Here is a 20871-nt window from a genome sequence, read left to right as displayed (position 1 = left end):
TAGCCTTTAGGTTAAAGAGGTGACCTAAATTATTCATCAACTAATTCAAATTCAAATTATTATTATTATTTATTATTATTATATTATCTAATCTGATGAGTAAACATGATGTAAGGTAGAGAAGGGAGGTAAAATGTATTAGTAATACTTTAAATTCTTTAAACAAGATGGATTTAATCACAAAAAGTAACCGAAATGCGCTATACGCTACGTTGTAACGCTTATGTCTTGAGAAGATCCAGGTGGAATTGAACCACCATCCTCCCATACAAAAGTTTATGGACACTCTTAACCAATTGAGCTTATGGATCTATACGGGCCACCTGCTACAGAAGAACTTGCAACCGGCCTGACTTATCTACACCTAGAATCTTTGTTCGATGAACTATGACACTGGTGATACAATAGAGTTTTTGTTTTGGACAGGCGTGAAAAGATAATGATACACCCTTTATAACCTTAGAATTCAAACCCTTAAAAAACCACGAGATGAATGTAAAAGTGATACTAGTAGCAGTCCATAATTATGAAGATGTAAAGCTGGAGAAAAAAAAAACAATTTCAAATTCTTAAACATCAACTAGAAGACTTCATAAAAAGAATCCACGTCTTACAAATTACGTTTCAATGTCAATAATTCAAACCAGCACACGAATTTAGATGAAACAAATCTCCCTTCAACATATATAATATTCAATGATCCTCTATGGTACAAGCAATTCAGTGCAAATTGAGCAAATGTAAAAACCCCAAGAGATTTTATAAACACCAAATCCAAGCATAATTGTTGCCACCAAAGCTTCTTTTACTGGACATGAACACCAAAGCCAAAACAAAATTGTCACAAGAGCTTCTTTTACTACTCTCACTAGAAAAATAACAAAGCCCAAAACATATTTATTTAATCGTACTTTATTAATACACCATATAAGAACTTGGTTAGAACTCGACATCTTTATTAAGTCCGGCCACAGCTTCACTATAGGATCAACTAAACGACCAGATAAAAACACAAGTCGTATCAACCTGTTCTAACATGATAGAGCAGATCTCATGTGCCTGTTTTAAACGAGCATGACTTAGCAATGTTCATTAGAATTGTCACAATATAGTGTTGAATGATGAGAAATAAAATAATAGATAAACTAATATTATTTGATAAAGATATAAGATAATACGAAGACAGAATCGGAAACGTACACCAGCATGTACAATCACTACATAAGCTATAAGGGGACTCCCATCGGTAGTGCCCTCCTGCCCGCCCAGGAGGATGTCGATGACAGCAAAAGCGCTCAGGTGCCGCCCAGGAAGCCGCCCTCGAGTTGTCTCTTCATTCGTGCTTTTTTGACATATATGGGCCCTCGAGTTCGTCTCTTCATTATGAGGAGAGAGGAAGGGGTATATTATGTAGTAGTATTTGCTTTTAAACTTGTACATTTAATTAATGGTAGGAAGGAGTGATGGTTGAAAGTGTTTAGTTCTGAGGTTTAGCCATGAGTTTAGCCATGAGAATGAAGTGGAAAGGAAGTGATGATGTGGCGATGGAGTGTCTCCATTGGGAGCACTCTAAGCTATAACCAAGGTTGTAAAAGTCGCGAGTCGGGGACGCATCGGTCGAGACCTAAAAAGGACGCGTCGGTCGAGTCGTGGGACGCGTCGGGGACGCATCGGTTGTTGACCAACGTTGACATTATTAATAATTTCCTAAATATATATTTATATATATAAAGTAGTTGATTATGTACCATAAATTTCTTAAATAAGAACTCAGAGTTTAAAAACAATCAAACTTCAAACTCAATTAATGTTACCGAGTACATAATCAGTAAGGACACAAAGAAAAGAGAGGCCCAAAAAATGAAAACAAACCCTAATTTTAAAATATATCAGATCTTGACGAAAATTTGACTGACTTTGACCATTTTGACCGTCTTTGACAGACTTTGACCGAACTTTTAGCTATGACCGTCTTTTGAGTCGTTTTCTGAAAAAACGGGACGGAGAACAAAAAAAACGACGCATCGGCCGACGCGTCGGTCAAGTCGGCCGACTTTTACAACACTGGCTATAACTAAACATAAGCTGCTGTATACAATCAACACAAATAACAACTTGGCTTTAAATTAATTATTAGTGCAAAAAACTGCTTAAATTTTACCTTAAAAGTCTCGGCATATAGATGGCTCTGGTGTTCGCTGCATTAATCATTGGATTTGTTACATACTGTTTACTGTACGTATGATGTAACTAGCAATAATCACAAATCGATAGTTTTATGGTTACATTTTTTTTTTCTTTTTTTAATCTCTTCTTACTTTTTTTGTTGCGATCAGATAAGGTAACAAAAATAAGGCAGAGAAGAGGGAGACAGGCACACAAGGGATGAAAGGAGAGCCGGTCAATAAACACCGTACCATCTCCTTCCATCCAAAACCAAAACGACAACTCTTTCATTAATTTTTTTAACCTGCCATACAAGCGCACCTGATATGGCAAAGGTCATACTCACAACATCACACCACAAGCAGATCTTACAAATTAACCAATGGCCTATCCACGGACAACTTCAAATTTTCGACTATGAATACATGAAACAATTGAAACCTGAAGCAATAACAATCATTCACAGCCTTTTTCGAATATGATGATCTTCGTTAACATCGTCAGATGTATACGACGGAACTTTTCTCTTCCGTCAAATTTAACGGATAACGTCAGATCTGAAAACAACAAAAAATCCGATCATAAAAAGTAACAAATCAATCTAATCATCAGTCAACACACAAACAATATGAGAAGAAAATAGTCGCTTATGATTCAACAAGTCAAACACGTAACACATAACTTTGAATTAACGAACCTCAACTTGTGAAGCGAGATAGAGATCGGGATCACAAACTCCGATATACGCGTCGATTAGCAGCGCTTGATTCATCGAACCGAATCAAATCGGTAGGCAAAACGTAGATCAGTGAACGATCTACAAAAGTATACCGTAATAATCATCTGTAGTTGCGAAAGGAGATTCCGAGGAAGTTCGTCCAATGGATGAGAGAACGCGGTAATGAATGTAGTTTGGTAGGTATAAAGGGTATTTATTGACCTTTCAAAATGATCCAACGGCTGTGATGGAAATATGGAATATAGTTTGGGATGTACGGTTAGATTAAAATGATGAGTTGGTTGTTAGACGAAGACTTGGCGGATTATTCTAGAGAATTAATAAAAACACTTTTTACGCGATATCACGCCCCTATAGGTAATTTGAAAACTTTACTCCGATAAATACTCACTAACTTTCTTCCTAAAATATTTTACCACTTACAAATTTACACACACCTCACTAGGTTTTCTTCAGCGCATTTCTTCTTGCATCGAATCCGGTTTAGTCAGTTCTATCACTTATTTTACCTCTTCCTTTATGATTCTATCAATTATATATTCTCTTATATTCTCTGTTTTTTATTATGGTTGTCTCTACTTCTGCCTGATAACGATATCAGGAATATTTCTACCTGATATCCTCCTATTAGCGCTCTAAATCCCCGAGTGCCCCAAAGCAACACGCGAACAAGCCCTCTTCTAACAGATTCGCGGTTTACGCGAAAGTTATGGAGCTTGGGAATGTGTGATATCCTTCCACTGATTTCTTTTGGACAATCCTTGATCATTATGGCATTGGCGCGGGGCAATTGCATTCGTAGAATGCTTAGCGTATTTCCTACTTTGAAATGTGGTGCCATTCGCACGAGTTTCCCCTACCTCAATGTTTTTAAGAAGGTTTTCAGCAATTCTGAGCAACAAGAGGGTTGGTACGGCTTCAGAGACCGAGTGAGGTTTGTAGCAACCACGAAGGCTGGTGTACGGGAAAAGTGGAAAAACACCTTCTTTTTGTCGATAATTCTTTTATTCCTGATCTTGCGCTAAGGTGCGTGAGTGGCGCTCTGATGTGGCCTAGAGTTTGAACAAGAAACCAAAGATGTCGCTTTTTGAGACAAACATGTTTAATCTTTGCGTTGACAGGCAACTTTCAATGACATTCTCAGGGTTGGTCATGTTTCTACGCACCCACATGTTGCGCTAGTATTAGGTATAACAATGCGGGCATGCTTGGGCACATACTTTTCATTGAATTTGTTTACAAGTTGTATGTACTTCTATTGACTTATTTTTCTTTGAAGATATGGTTACTATGTTTTTATCAATTACGTTCCACCATTTGATGACTTGTCACCACATTTTTGTAGTGAACTTGCATTGCACCAGGATGTGTTCCACCATTTGATGACTTGTGTAACATCCCGCCTTTTTCCCTTAATTTATTATAACGCCGTCTTTTTTTTTTGATAATATCTTTCGTTATCTAAATTCGTATCTTCCGTTGACTAGCGTTTTAATATTTTCGTTATTTAATTATAACATCGCTCGTTTACTCTAGCGTATTTAAAATAATTCGTTTGGTTAATTCACGCACCCGCCTTTATGTTCAAAATAAGAATTGTAATTGTATTTGCTTTGAATATAAATATTTTGACTGAATTCAGTTGTATTTACATTTGGAAGATAAATGCTATCTTATACAGAAAATAGCCAAACGGCTCTGTGCCTAAATCGTTAAGAAAATAAAGTATGTTCTCCTTTTTGTAAAAGGTTGCTTTTGTAATAATGGAAAATGATGAGCTTGATCCCAACATTCTATTTTATTTCTAACACTCCCCCGCAAGTTGAATAGTGAGGGTTTCCGATGTTCAACTTAGAGAGTATTTCTTTGAAGAGTCTTCCGTTGAATGACTTGGTTAAGATATCTGCTAGTTGGTCTTCTGATCGGACGTGAGGTAAAGATATGATTTCGGCTTCTAATTTTTCTTTAATGAAGTGTCTGTCAATTTCTATATGTTTGGTTCGATCGTGTTGAACTGGATTTTCTGAAATTGCAATTGCCGCTTCGTTGTCACACATGATCTTGATCGAAGTATTAGGAGGAAAACCAATTTCTGTCAAAAGTTTCTTGATCCATAAAGCCTCGGTTAAACCTCGTGAAATTCCCCGAAATTCAGCTTCAGCACTAGACGGGGCGACAACCTTTTGTTTCTTGCTTCTCCAGGTAACCAAATTCCCTCCAACAAGGCAAAGTATCCGGATGTTGATTTTCTATCTCCCTTTTCTCCTCCGTAACTCGCATCGGTGAATATTTGTGCTTTTAGATGATTGTTTTTCTCGAATAGGACTCCATCTTCTGCAGTGCCTTTTAGATATTTGATAATCCTCCATACTGCATCCATATGGTGTTGTTGGGGTTGATGCATGAATTGACTAACAACTCCAACAGCATGTGATATATCTGGACGAGTGTGAGCTAGGTAGATAAGTTTTCCCACGATTCTTTGATATTGACTTCGATCCGCTGCTTTGGAATCATCTTCTATATATAACCTTAGGTTTGGAATCATAGGAGTATCCGCGGGTTTGCAGTCGACCATTCCTGTTTCTGCAAGAAGATCAAGTATATATTTCTTTTGACATATAAAAATCCCTCTTTTTGAACGTAAAACTTCGATTACCAGAAAGTATTTAAGGCCTCCGAGATCTTTCATTTCAAATTCTTTAAAAAGGTTAGCTTTTAAGTTTGTAATTTTCTCTTGATCATTTCCTGTGATAATCATGTCGTCAACATAAATAATGAGACATGTGATAAGGTTTCCTCTTTTTTTAAAAAAAAAAATAAAGTATGGTCGGAATTACTTTGTTTAAAACCGTAATTTTTCATAGCAATAGTAAAACGCCCAAACCAAGCCCGAGGAGATTGTTTTAAACCATAAAGAGATTTTTTAAGATGACAAACTTCCCTTTCTTTGAATTCTAATGTGAAACCGACCTTCCATATAGACTTCTTCTTTGAGTTCTCCATGTAGGAAGGCATTTTTAACATCAAATTGGTGAAGTGGCCAGTCTTTGTTTGCGGCAACGGAGAAAAGGATTCTAATAGTATCAATTTTTGCAACTGGTGAGAAAGTTTCTGAGTAATCAACGCCATAGGTTTGAGTGTACCCTTTGGCAACAAGCCGCGCTTTATATCTTTCGACAGATCCATCGGCTTTGTGTTTGATTGTGAATACCCATCAACATCCTACCGGTTTCTTTGATTCTGGAAGGACACATTTTTCCCAAGTATTATTTACCTTGAGAGCCTCCATTTCATCTTCCATTGCTTTCCTCCAGTATGTTGATTTTAGAGCTTGTTCAACCGTTGTTGGGATTTCTTCGGAGTATAATGCGGAAGTGAACTTTGTTGCTTCTTTTGATAGATTTCCTCTAGCAATATTTGCCATTGGATATCTTGATTTTGAGACTGTTCTCTCGGGAGAGTATCTCCTGGGAGGAATCCCTCGGTTGATTCTTGGAGAAAGAACATATCGTTCCCGTTCTTGTTGTTGTCTTTCATTTTCAGGATATACTTGATCGCTATTTTCCTGTAAAATCTCCTCTAAATTTTCATGATTAGTTATATCAGGAGATTCGGTGTTTACCTCTGTATGGTCGGGAAGATCATTAACCGTAGTACTGACTGGAGGAGGACTTTGTGGAGTGTTATGATGAGTCAATTCTTCATATGATGGAATATCTAGCCAACTCACAGCGTCACCAGAGTCTGTATCCCCCTGACTTGTGTGTTGGGTATAGAAGTATTCAGTTTCCAAAAAATCACAATTCATTGTAGTGTACATGTGTTTCCTTTTTGGACTATAGCATCTATACCCCTTTTGATTTACCCCGCATCCCACAAATACACATTTTTCAGCACACGCATCTAATTTGGTTCATTCTATTTTAGGAATGTGAACAAAAATCGTGCACCCAAATATTCGAGGTCTTAGGGTGAGATTAGATGGAGGTTTATAAAATTTAGTTAAGGCTTCAAGATGGTTCTTAAGTTCTAAAGCTCTAGTTAGGAGTCTATTTACAAGATAAGTTGCGGTGGCAAGAGCTTCAGGCCAAAAAGACCTTGGAACATTAGATTCAATCATTAAAGCACGTGTTATTTCTAATAAAATACGATTTTTCCTTTCAGCCACCCCGTTTTGTTGAGGTGTGTGTGGACACGTGGTTTGATGAATAATACCCCTTTCTTCACAAAAAAGTTTCATTTGACTGTTGACAAATTCACCACCATTATCGGATCTTAAAACTTGTATTTTACTTTGGAATTGTGTTTGAATCATGTTGGAAAAAGTAGTAAATTTATCAAATACTTCGGATTTGTTAGTTAAAAAATATGTCCAAGTCATACGAGTACTGAAATGTCCCGTTCTTATTGATTAAAAACGTTCCATATTAATTGATTTCGTTGCGAGGTTTTGACCTCTATATGAGACGTTTTTCAAAGACTGCATTCATTTTTAAAACAAACCATAACCTTTATTTCATAAATAAAGGTTTAAAAAGCTTTACGTAGATTATCAATTAATGATAATCTAAAATACCCTGTTTACACACGACCATTACATAATAGTTTACAATACAAATATGTTACATCGAAATCAGTTTCTTAAATGCAGTTTTTACACAATATCATACAAACATGGACTCCAAATCTTGTCCTTATTTTAGTATGCAACAGCGGAAGCTCTTAGTATTCACCTGAGAATAAACATGCTTTAAACGTCAACAAAAATGTTGGTGAGTTATAAGTTTAACCTATATATATCAAATCGTAACAATAGACCACAAGATTTCATATTTCAATACACATCCCATACATAGAGATAAAAATCATTCATATGGTGAACACCTGGTAACCGACATTAACAAGATGCATATATAAGAATATCCCCATCATTCCGGGACACCCTTCGGATATGATATAAATTTCGAAGTACTAAAGCATCCGGTACTTTGGATGGGGTTTGTTAGGCCCAATAGATCTATCTTTAGGATTCGCGTCAATTAGGGTGTCTGTTCCTTAATTCTTAGATTACCAGACTTAATAAAAAGGGGCATATTCGATTTCGATAATTCAACCATAGAATGTAGTTTCACGTACTTGTGTCTATTTTGTAAATCATTTATAAAACCTGCATGTATTCTCATCCCAAAAATATTAGATTTTAAAAGTGGGACTATAACTCACTTTCACAGATTTTTACTTCGTCGGGAAGTAAGACTTGGCCACTTGTTGATTCACGAACCTATAACAATATATACATATATATCAAAGTATGTTCAAAATATATTTACAACACTTTTAATATATTTTGATGTTTTAAGTTTATTAAGTCAGCTGTCCTCGTTAGTAACCTACAATTAGTTGTCTACAGTTAGATGTACAGAAATAAATCGATAAATATTATCTTGAATCAATCCACGACCCAGTGTATACGTATCTCAGTATTGATCACAACTCAAACTATATATATTTTGGAATCAACCTCAACCCTGTATAGCTAACTCCAACATTCACATATAGAGTGTCTATGGTTGTTCCGAAATATATATAGATGTGTCGACATGATAGGTTGAAACATTGTATACGTGTCTATGGTATCTCAAGATTACATAATATACAATACAAGTTGATTAAGTTATGGTTGGAATAGATTTGTTACCAATTTTCACGTAGCTAAAATGAGAAAAATTATCCAATCTTGTTTTACCCATAACTTCTTCATTTTAAATCTGTTTTGAGTGAATCAAATTGCTATGGTTTCATATTGAACTCTATTTTATGAATCTAAACAGAAAAAGTATAGGTTTATAGTCGGAAAAATAAGTTACAAGTCATTTTTGTAAAGGTAGTCATTTCAGTCGAAAGAACGACGTCTAGATGACCATTTTAGAAAACATACTTCCACTTTGAGTTTAACCATAATTTTTGGATATAGTTTCATGTTCATAATAAAAATCATTTTCCCAGAATAACAAATTTTAAATCAAAGTTTATCATAGTTTTTAATTAACTAACCCAAAACAGCCCGCGGTGTTACTACGGCGGCGTAAATCCAGTTTTACGGTGTTTTTCGTGTTTCCAGGTTTTAAATCATTAAGTTAGCATATCATATAGATATAGAACATGTGTTTAGTTGATTTTAAAAGTCAAGTTAGAAGGATTAACTTTTATTTGCGAACAAGTTTAGAATTAACTAAACTATGTTCTAGTGATTACAAGTTTAAACCTTCGAATAAGATAGCTTTATATGTATGAATCGAATGATGTTATGAACATCATTACTACCTCAAGTTCCTTGGATAAACCTACTGGAAATGAGAAAAATAGATCTAGCTTCAAAGGATCCTTGGATGGCTTGAAAGTTCTTGAAGCAGAATCATGACACGAAAACAATTTCAAGTAAGATTTCCACTCGAAATAAGATTGTTATAGTTATAGAAATTGAATTAAAGTTTGAATATGATTATTACCTTGTATTAGAAAGATAACCTATTGTAAGTAACAAAGGTTTCTTGATCTTGGATGATTACTTGGAATGGATTTAGAAAACTTGGAAGTAAACTTGCAATCTTGGAAGTATTCTTGATTTTATGAAACTAGAACTTTTGGAATTTATGAAGAACACTTAGAACTTGAAGATAGAACTTGAGAGAGATCAATTAGATGAAGAAAATTGAATAATGAAAGTGTTTGTAGGTGTTTTTGGTCGTTGGTGTATGGATTAGATATAAAGGATATGTAATTTTATTTTCATGTAAATAAGTCATGAATGATTACTCATATTTTTGTAATTTTATGAGATATTTTATGCTAGTTACCAAATGATGGTTCCCACATGTGTTAGGTGACTCACATAGGCTGCTAAGAGCTGATCATTGGAGTGTATATACCAATAGTACATACATCTAAAAGCTGTGTATTGTACGAGTACGAATACGGGTGCATACGAGTATAATTGTTGATGAAACTGAACGAGGATGTAATTGTAAGCATTTTTGTTAAGTAGAAGTATTTTGATAAGTATCTTGAAGTCTTTCAAAAGTGTATGAATACATATTAAAACACTACACGTATATACATTTTAACTGAGTCGTTAAGTCATCGTTAGTCGTTACATGTAAATGTTGTTTTGAAACCTTTAGGTTAACGATCTTGTTGAATGTTGTTAACCCATTATTTATTATAACAAATGAGATGTTAAATTGTTATATTATCATGATATTATGATATATAATATATCTTAGTATGATATATATACAGTTAAATGTCGTTGCAACGATAATCGTTACATATATGTCTCGTTTCGAAATCATTAAGTTAGTAGTCTTATTTTTACATATGTATTTCATTGTTAATACACTTAATAATATATTTAATTATCATTTAACATAATTAACCAAGTGTATCAATATCTTAATATGATTCATATGTACCTAGTAAGACGTTGTTATAACGATAATCGTTATATATATCGTTTTCGAGTTTCTTAAATTAATAGTCTCATTTTTATGTATATAACTCATTGTTAAAATACCTAATGAGATACATACTTATAATAAAATCATGTTAACTATATATATAACCATATATATGTCATCGTATAGTTTTTACAAGTTTTAACGTTCGTGAATCACCGGTCAACTTGGGTGGTCAATTGTCTATATGAAACCTATTTCAATTAATCAAGTCTTAACAAGTTTGATTGCTTAACATGTTGGAAACACTTAATCATGTAAATAACAATTTCATTTAATATATATATAAACATGAAAAAGTTCGGGTCACTACAGTACCTACCCGTTAAATAAATTTCGTCCCGAAATTTTAAGCAGTTGGAGGTGTTGACGTATCTTCTGGAAATAAATGCGGGTATTTCTTCTTCATCTGATCTTCATGCTCCCAGGTGAACTCGGGTCCTCTACGAGCATTCCATCGAACCTTAACAATCGGTATCTTGTTTTGTTTAAGTCTCTTAACCTCACGATCCATTATTTCGACGGGTTCTTCAATGAATTGAAGTTTTTCATTGATTTGGATTTCGTCCAACGGAATAGTGAGATCTTCTTTAGCAAAACATTTCTTCAAATTTGAGACGTGGAAAGTGTTATGTACAGCCGCGAGTTGTTGAGGTAGCTCCAGTTGGTAAGCTACTCGTCCGACACGATCTATAATCTTGAATGGTCCAATGTACCTTGGATTTAGTTTCCCCCGTTTACCAAATCGAACAACGCCTTTCCAAGGTGAAACCTTAAGCATGACCATTTCTCCAATTTCAAACTCTATATCTTTTCTTTTACTGTCCGCGTAGCTCTTTTGTCGACTCTGGGCGGTTTTCAATCTTTGTTGAATTTGGATGATTTTCTCGGTAGTTTCTTGTATTATCTCCGGACCCGTAATCTGTCTATCCCCCACTTCACTCCAACAAATCGGAGACCTGCACTTTCTACTATAAAGTGCTTCAAACGGCGCCATCTCAATGCTTGAATGGTAGCTGTTGTTGTAGGAAAATTCTGCTAACGGTAGATGTCGATCCCAACTGTTTCCGAAATCAATAACACAAGCTCGTAGCATGTCTTCAAGCGTTTGTATCGTCCTTTCGCTCTGCCCATTAGTTTGTGGATGATAGGCAGTACTCATGTCTAGACGAGTTCCCAATGCTTGCTGTAATGTCTGCCAGAATCTTGAAATAAATCTGCCATCCCTATCAGAGATAATAGAGATTGGTATTCCATGTCTGGAGACGACTTCCTTCAAATACAGTCGTGCTAACTTCTCCATCTTGTCATCTTCTCTTATTGGCAGGAAGTGTGCTGACTTGGTGAGACGATCAACTGTTACCCAAATAGTATCATAACCACTTGCAGTCCTTGGCAATTTAGTAATGAAATCCATGGTAATGTTTTCCCATTTCCATTCCGGGATTTCAGGTTGTTGTAGTAGACCTGATGGTTTCTGATGTTCAGCTTTGACCTTAGAACACGTCAAACATTCTCCTACATATTTAGCAATATCGGCTTTCATACCTGGCCACCAAAAATGTTTCTTAAGATCCTTGTACATCTTCCCCGTTCCAGGATGTATTGAGTATCTGGTTTTATGAGCTTCTCTAAGTACCATTTCTCTCATATCTCCAAATTTTGGTACCCAAATTCTTTCAGCCCTATACCGGGTTCCGTCTTCCCGAATATTAAGATGCTTCTCCGATCCTTTGGGTATTTCATCCTTTAAATTTCCCTCTTTTAAAACTCCTTGTTGCGCCTCCTTTATTTGAGTAGTAAGGTTAGTGTGAATCATTATATTCATAGATTTTACTCGAGTGGGTTCTCTGTCCTTTCTGCTCAAGGCGTCGGCTACCACATTTGCCTTCCCCGGGTGGTAACGAATCTCAAAGTCGTAATCATTCAACAATTCAATCCACCTACGCTGCCTCATATTCAGTTGTTTCTGATTAAATATGTGTTGAAGACTTTTGTGGTCGGTATATATAATACTTTTGACCCCATATAAGTAGTGCCTCCAAGTCTTTAATGCAAAAACAACCGCGCCTAATTCCAAATCATGCGTCGTATAATTTTGCTCGTGAATCTTCAATTGTCTAGACGCATAAGCAATCACCTTCGTCCGTTGCATTAATACACAACCGAGACCTTGCTTTGATGCGTCACAATAAATCACAAAATCATCATTCTCTTCAGGCAATGACAATATAGGTGCTGTAGTTAGCTTTTTCTTCAATAATTGAAACAACTTCTCTTGTTCATCCTTCCATTCAAATTTCTTCCCTTTATGCGTTAATGCAGTCAAGGGTTTTGCTATTTTGGAGAAATCTTGGATGAATCTTCTGTAGTAACCAGCCAATCCTAAAAATTGACGTATATGCTTCGGAGTTTTTGGGGTTTCCCACTTTTCAACAGTTTCTATCTTTGCCGGATCCACCTTAATACCTTCTTTGTTCACTATGTGACCGAGGAATTGAACTTCTTCCAACCAAAATGCACACTTTGAAAATTTAGCGTACAATTCTTCCTTCCTCAATACTTCTAACACTTTTCTCAAATGTTCTTCATGCTCTTGATCATTCTTTGAGTAAATAACTATGTCATCGATGAAAACAATGACAAACTTGTCAAGATATGGCCCACACACTCGGTTCATAAGGTCCATGAACACAGCTGGTGCGTTAGTCAATCCAAACGGCATAACCATAAACTCGTAATGACCATAACGCGTCCTAAAAGCAGTTTTTGGAATATCATCCTCCTTTACTTGCATTTGATGATATCCAGAACGTAAATCGATCTTCGAATAAACCGACGAGCCTTGTAGTTGATCAAATAAGTCGTCAATTCTCGGCAGTGGATAACGGTTTTTGATGGTAAGTTTGTTCAACTCTCTGTAGTCAATACACAACCTAAATGTACCATCCTTCTTCTTGACAAATAAAATAGGAGCTCCCCATGGTGATGTGCTTGGTCGAATGAAACCACATTCTAATAGTTCTTGCAGTTGACTTTGCAGTTCTTTCATCTCGCTGGGTGCGAGTCTATAAGGAGCACGAGCTATTGGTGCAGCTCCTGGTACAAGATCTATTTGAAATTCAACAGATCGATGTGGCGGTAGTCCCGGTAATTCTTTCGGAAATACATCAGAAAATTCTTTTGCGACGGGAACATCATTAATGCTCTTTTCTTCAGTTTGTACTTTCTCGACGTGTGCTAGAACAGCATAGCAACCTTTTCTTATTAGTTTTTGTACCTTCAAATTACTAATAAGATGTAGCTTCATGTTGCCCTTTTCTCCGTACACCATTAAGGGTTCTCCTTCTTCTCGTACAATGCGAATTGCATTTTTATAACATACGATCTCTGCTTTCACCGTCTTCAGCCAGTCCATGCCAACTATTACATCAAAACTCCCTAACTCTACTGGTATCAAATCAATCTTAAATATTTCGCTACCCAGTTTAATTTCTCGATTACGGCATATATTATCTGCTGAAATTAATTTACCGTTTGCTAATTCGAGTAAAAATTTACTATCCAACGGCGTCAATGGACAACTTAATTTAGCACAAAAATTTCTACTCATATAGCTTCTATCCACACCCGAATCAAATAAAACGTAAGCAGATTTATTGTCAATAAGAAACGTACCCGTAACAAGCTCCGGGTCTTCCTGTGCCTCTGCCGCATTAATATTGAAAACTCTTCCGAGGCCTTGTCCATTCGTGTTCTCCTGGTTCGGGAAATTTCTAATAATGTGGCCCGGTTTTCCACATTTATAACAAACTACATTGGCATAACTTGCTCCGACACTACTTGCTCCGCCATTACTCGTTCCGACACCATTTGTTCCTTTCGTTCTGTTAACCCCTGGTCCGTAGACCTCACACTTCGCCGCGCTATGACCATTTATTTTACACTTGTTTCAAAATTTGGTGCAGAACCCCGAGTGATACTTTTCACACCTTTGGCATAGCTGCTTCTGATTGTTGTTGTTGTTGCGGTTGTTATTGTTGTTGGGATGATTGTTGTAGTTGCTGTTGTTGTTGTTGTTGTTGTTGTTGTTGTTATTGTTGGGCCGTTTGTTGTAGTTGCGATTGATGTTGCGATTGTTGGGATAATTGTTGCGATTATTATTATAATTGTTGTTGTTGTTGTATTGGTGATTCTTATCACCGTTTTCCTCCCACTTTCTTTTGACTTGCTTCACATTGGCCTCTTCAGCCGTCTGTTCTTTAATTCTTTCCTCAATCTGGTTCACTAGTTTGTGAGCCATTCTACATGCCTGTTGTATGGAGGCGGGCTCGTGTGAACTTATATCTTCTTGGATTCTTTCCGGTAATCCTTTCACAAATGCATCGATCTTCTCTTCTGTGACGACCCAGAAATTTCCGACTAAATTTAAACTTAATCTTTATATGATTTCGATACGACAAACAAAGACTGTAATGATGAGTTTCGAAAATTTTGAAATCTATATTCATGTATTCAATTACCCTCTGACTATTCTCGATGATTCACGAACAATTACTGTAAATAAATATGTACATGTTTACACATAAATACATGTAAATAAATATAGCAATTAGAAATAATAAAAATTAATCAGTTGAATTAAGAATTGTTAATATTAAGTATTGCCATTAAGAATTATTATTATATATATCCTATAATTAATAACATGAAATGTTAATGTCTGATATAATAAATTTAATTATAAATTAAACTGTAATTAATATAGTAAAATTTTTATAACTTTCAATGTTAACATCTAGATAAGTGTTATTAAAATTATTATGAAAATGGATATAAATATGAATTGTTATATTATTGTTACTAATATTATTGTAATTATTATTAGTATCACTAATAATATTATATTTATCATTTTTATAATTACTTTATTTCTTATTAATAATAGTATAATTCTGATAAGATTATTATTAATTCTATTATTATTATTATTATTAGCATTCTTATTATAATCATTAATATTAATATTATAACAGTTCATAATATATATGTATAAACAGATATATATAACTACAATTATATAAATGCAACTATATATATAATAGATATATATAAATAGATATATAAATAGATATAAAAATCCGAATAGATATATATATATATATATACAAAAATTTAGGTACGAATATGACTAATATCATGGTGTCAATTTACAGAATGTAAATTTATATATAAATATAAATATATAAAAATATATATATAAATATTATAAAATACAGAAGAAAATGAGAAGTAGGATCCAAAATCTGTTTTGCATCTTAATCAAGCTGTAGTAGTTTTGTTTTGTATCTCCAATCCGAATCACATCAAAATCAAACGTACCAATTTAGCTTCAATCACGATTACCTTTATTTTTTTTATTATTTATTTTCTTCTGTTGAACGAATACCTGCCGACGACCAAAGTGATTATAAATCAAGCAGATTGTACAATGTTTGGATTAACTCATTCGGTTCCTTCATCCTCTGTATCAATTATCACCTTAGTCTATTTCTTTTATTTTATTTAATTTAATTAAAGTTTAAAAAAAAAACAGAAGTTTAACTCTGTTCTTGAGTCAAATCGTAAAAACTTGGAATTCGAATCAAATTTGAAAAAGTAATATTGCAATTCTATTAGTAATCGTATATTTAAACTTTCTGTAAAGATTCAAGGTCCAATTTTAACTTTTTAATTCCAATTCATGAGTCAAAGTTTTGGTCAACAAATGTTCCTCAGATAAATTCGAAGTTCTTGTTAAGAATTAAGAGAATTTGAGGGTTGAGAAAGTTTGTAGGAGGGATTTAAAGACTTTTTCATGTTTTGACATTGGTCTAAAACGTTCGAAATTCTGGAATTGAGTTTTGACTTCTGTTCGTGTTCCTTGTTACTAGAATTTGTATTTTCTTTTTATTTCTTTTCTGCTTAGATTAATTCATTGATATTAAAATCGGTATTACTGTGTTTCCAAACCCAAGAACAAAGATTAAATGTTACATATACACCTTTTCTGATCGAATAGAATAATGAAGAAGATGACTGAGAAAAATAAGGGTTAAATGAATTTGGATGGGTTTATAATCAGAAAAATTAAACTGGACGAATGGTTAGGTGTTGGGTTGAGGAACGAGAGGTCTCGGGTTCGAGTCCCGTACACGGCAGTATTTCTTTTAAGGCGTTTTTGAGGTAGTTCTCTTCTTTAAAATTTACTATTATTACTTTTATTGTTAATATTATTATTAGTATTATGTTAATTATTATTATGGCTAGTATTATTATTGTTATTGTGATTGTTAATATTATTACTAGTCTTATAATTACTAATATTATTAGTATTACTATTAGTACTAGTATTATCATTTAAAAAAAAAACTATTAGTATTAGTATTAGTAACATTATCATTATAGTATTATTATTAACACTGCTATCATTTTTATTATCATCATTATATTATTAAGGAAATTCATTACTTTTATTAAAACTATTATGCTTACTAAAATTAACAATGTTATTAAAGTTAATACCTTATTTAAGGTTATCATTACTAAAATTAACAATATTATTAATAATAATATTATCAATATTTTAACTGTCACACTTATCATTTTTAGTATTATTACAAGTAAATATTTATATATAAAGATACACTGCAATAATATCAATATAACATATCACTATATTTTTATTAAAGAGTGATAAATAATAATTATATAAGATATATAAATTGAATATATTAAACTATCTATATCTTTATAAAATATAATATAACAAGTATATTATTAATGATAATATATAAATTTGTTCGATTATGATTATGTATATTAATATATATACACATGATATAGGTTCGTGAATCCGAGGCCAACCCTATACTTGTTCAATGTCGTTCTAAGTATTTTTACAAAAAAATACATTAGGTGAGTTTCATTTGCTCCCTTTTATATATATTTTTGGGACTGAGAATACATGCGCTGTTTTTATAAATGTTTTACGAAATAGGCACAAGTACTAAAACTAATTCTATGTGGGTTTAAACCAGAAATATACCCTTAGCTTGGTAACATTAAACTACTTGTCTATGTACGGTAGGCACGAATCCTAAAGATAGATCTATTGGGCCTGACAAACCCCATCCTGACTATGGGATGCTTTAGTACTTCGAGGTTATTTTAAACACACCTGATCTGGTGTACTTCAGAGGGTAAAACATGAACGTTAAGGCTTGTTACCGGGTGCCTACATCTTATAGAATACTTTTATACACTTGCGAGTGTACATATATATAAACTGAAATCTTGTGGTCTATTAATATATTGAAATGATTATTATGATAAACCTATGAACTCACCAAACTTTTGGTTGACACTTTTAAGCATGTTTATTCTCAGGTACGAATTAAGTCTTCCGCTGTGCATTTGCTCAATTGAAAGATATTATTTGGAGTCATTCATGGCATATTTAGGTCAGTACCTCGCAATGGGACCAGATGTTGATGACTTCGTCCAGGTGGATTAGGACGGGTCGTTACAGGTGGTATCAGAGCGGTGGTCGTAGCGAACCAGGTCTTGCATTAGTGTGTCTAACTGATTGTTGTTAGGATGCCTTAGCAAGTCTGAACTTCGACCTTAGCTGCATGTTATAAGTATTGTAATATCATTCCTAGTGGAAAATTACCTGCTAATCATTTCTAAGTCTAGACACTACTTCCTGCACTTATTTGATAGATAGTTTACAGATAAATTCGTATCTTAGCATATCTGTTACTGTAGACCTTGCATGACAGCTTCCGTAGATTCCTCCGTAACTTATGGGATTTTAGTATTATATATGCCTATGTAAATTATATATTGCAGGGTATTACTACATCCTATAATCTGTTTCTTATCAAAAATTCTTCATCTGATCGTACGAGATGAATCCCTCAATCAGTTCGAGTCCCTCAGATCTCGATAGCTATTCCGATAGTTATTCCGACAATTATTCCGACATGGATATTCACCTAAGCTTCGAAAGCGGTATCACCAGAATGAATCAACCAATCATCCATCCCCAATTCATCTGATGGGTTCGTAGTCGACTTAACCAATGGAGACGAGAAGAAGGCGATCTCTTCCACCAACCAAAATCACCTTTTGGCGAAGAACCTGAATCACTTACCGGCGAACCTGTTCGAAACACCATTTTCACTCTCGTTACCCGAATATCTCGCCACGATTATATTCCATCCACAATTCTAAACCTTATTCATTCGCTCGTTCCAACCGACAATCATCCCGGAATAAGAGAATAAGTCAATGAACTTCGCGCTCGAGTAATCAATTAGGAGAATATGGTGCAAAATTTACCAGCTTCAGCATTATCACCGGCACCCACAGTACCATCAATAACAGCACCAGTACCACCAACAACCCAAGTTTCAACATCACATTCCCCAACATCCCATCCTGTACCTCGAGCATAATCATCGTTCTACGTATCATTCTATCTACTTTATTTTCGTTCTACATATCGTTCTACATCGATTATCTTCGCTCGACATGGCAATTATGTAATTTCTAAAGTTTTAGAGATTATGTAATCTAGTATTAACAATAAATCAAATGAGTTTAATATCTTATTGACTCATTAAATCCATGATTACATCTGAAGAAAATATATATGTATGTATATTTTCATGAAGATTGTAATTAAAAATTCTTTTGTGCAAACTGTTAATGATGAGAATATTTTAACGGGTAGGTAATACCCGAGGAATATTTGGGTTTCACATTAATAAGTTACACAGTACATTCTTTCAAATCTAACTCAACAGTCATTTACTATCCTACTTACATCCACAAGATATACGAATCCGTTCACCACAATACAACCATTTTCATTCAATTTCATATTTGGATTTTGACTTATCAGGATCCAACAAGTGGCATAATGAAGAAAACATTTGACAAAATAAAATTTGTTAGAAACAAACAAATTAACTATGAGAAATTTTGTTAAGAATTCACGCTAACTGTTCCTAGCTAATTGTTCCTAGCTAACTGATTACATTTTATTTATCGCAATTTAATTATCGCAATTTACATTCTCGCAATTTTATTTATCGTCATTTAATTTCTGTTATTTATTTTTACGCATTTTTAATATCGGGACACGTATACAAGGTTTTGACATATCATATCGACGCATCTATATATATTATTTGGAATAACCATAGACACTCTATATGCAGTAATGCGGGAGTTAGCTATACAGGGTTGAGGTTGATTCTACAATAATATATATAGTTTGAGTTGTGATCGAGTCTGAGACGTATACGGGTCACGAAACGTATTAATTAATTCGAATATTATATATTAAACTATATATGAATTATTGGATTGTTAACTGTGGACTAATAATATTGGACAATTAAAATGAATTAAAATATTGATTGTAACATATGAAACTAAAAATTTCTTCAAGTTTGCCACTTGATCTCATTTTAAACCTCATTTGTATCTTGACGATTACAATCTGCGTTCAAATCTTTCATGATTCTTGAAAACACCTCGATCGAGAGGATGAACCAGCCGCATTTCATCTACGGAAGAAAAGGTTGATGCATATAGTTATGCACCTGAAAAACCCTCGGAAACTGAATAAACGTCTAACACATAGCTGTGTTAATTTCTTTAGTGTTATTATTACCCAAAATAACTTTGCAATTCTTCTTCAAATTAGCCAATTTTGTCACAGCTCCAGCAAGTCAATTCCGACTTTTCATCCGAAACAACCTTATTATAACCTTGATATATATGCGTACTCTTTATTGATACTGGGGAACCTTTTATATTTCACCATATTACCATCAGCGTTTAATCATCTAAAAACACAATTCTCCTGAAACCACCTCAGTTTGATACCCGATGACCCAGATCTGTTAACTTTGAAAATGCTGATAAAGTAGCATGTTGTAGATGGTCTTAATGGCCAATAGTTGATGATAAAGAAGGAAGTGTTGGGAACGCTCGATAGAAAATTTGGTACTAAAAATCGGATTGAGCACACCGTGAAGGAAACAAAGAACAAATACAAATACCAAACCCTATATTCAAAGAATCCAGGTAATTCTGGATCCGATGAAATCTTTAGAGAATATCTTGCTCCAAAGTCGTGTTAAAATCTTGCGGAAAATCTTTCTTCATTCACCTTCGAACTTAGAAATTTCAAAATATCATCATAAATATCCTTGATATTTCTGAGGATATTTACATAAATATTCTTGTCCGAAATTATCTACCTCTTCGTGTTTCCAGTATCCCATTATATTGGAAATTTCGGTAAAATCCAAGTATAAATTATGAATGAATTGTGGAGAAATGTTGGGAACTGAAGCATGAGTTAGTATAATATAATGCGCTTGGCCAACG

The 20871-nt window shown here is 34.1% G+C and overlaps 1 long non-coding RNA gene across 1 annotated transcript; it reads right to left on the bottom strand.

Annotated features, from left to right (window-relative positions):
• Positions 1-494: 494 nt before the first annotated feature.
• Positions 495-2973, bottom strand: LOC139857054 (uncharacterized). Its single transcript, XR_011762321.1, has 3 exons — positions 2864-2973; positions 2162-2723; positions 495-1059 (listed from the first exon to the last, which is right to left on the bottom strand). It is a non-coding gene; the product is annotated as an uncharacterized lncRNA (long non-coding RNA).
• Positions 2974-20871: the final 17898 nt, after the last annotated feature.

Source organism: Rutidosis leptorrhynchoides, chromosome 7 (genome assembly GCF_046630445.1).
Source record: "Rutidosis leptorrhynchoides isolate AG116_Rl617_1_P2 chromosome 7, CSIRO_AGI_Rlap_v1, whole genome shotgun sequence".
NCBI lineage: Eukaryota > Viridiplantae > Streptophyta > Magnoliopsida > Asterales > Asteraceae > Rutidosis > Rutidosis leptorrhynchoides.
This window is presented reverse-complemented; position numbering and strand designations above follow the sequence as displayed.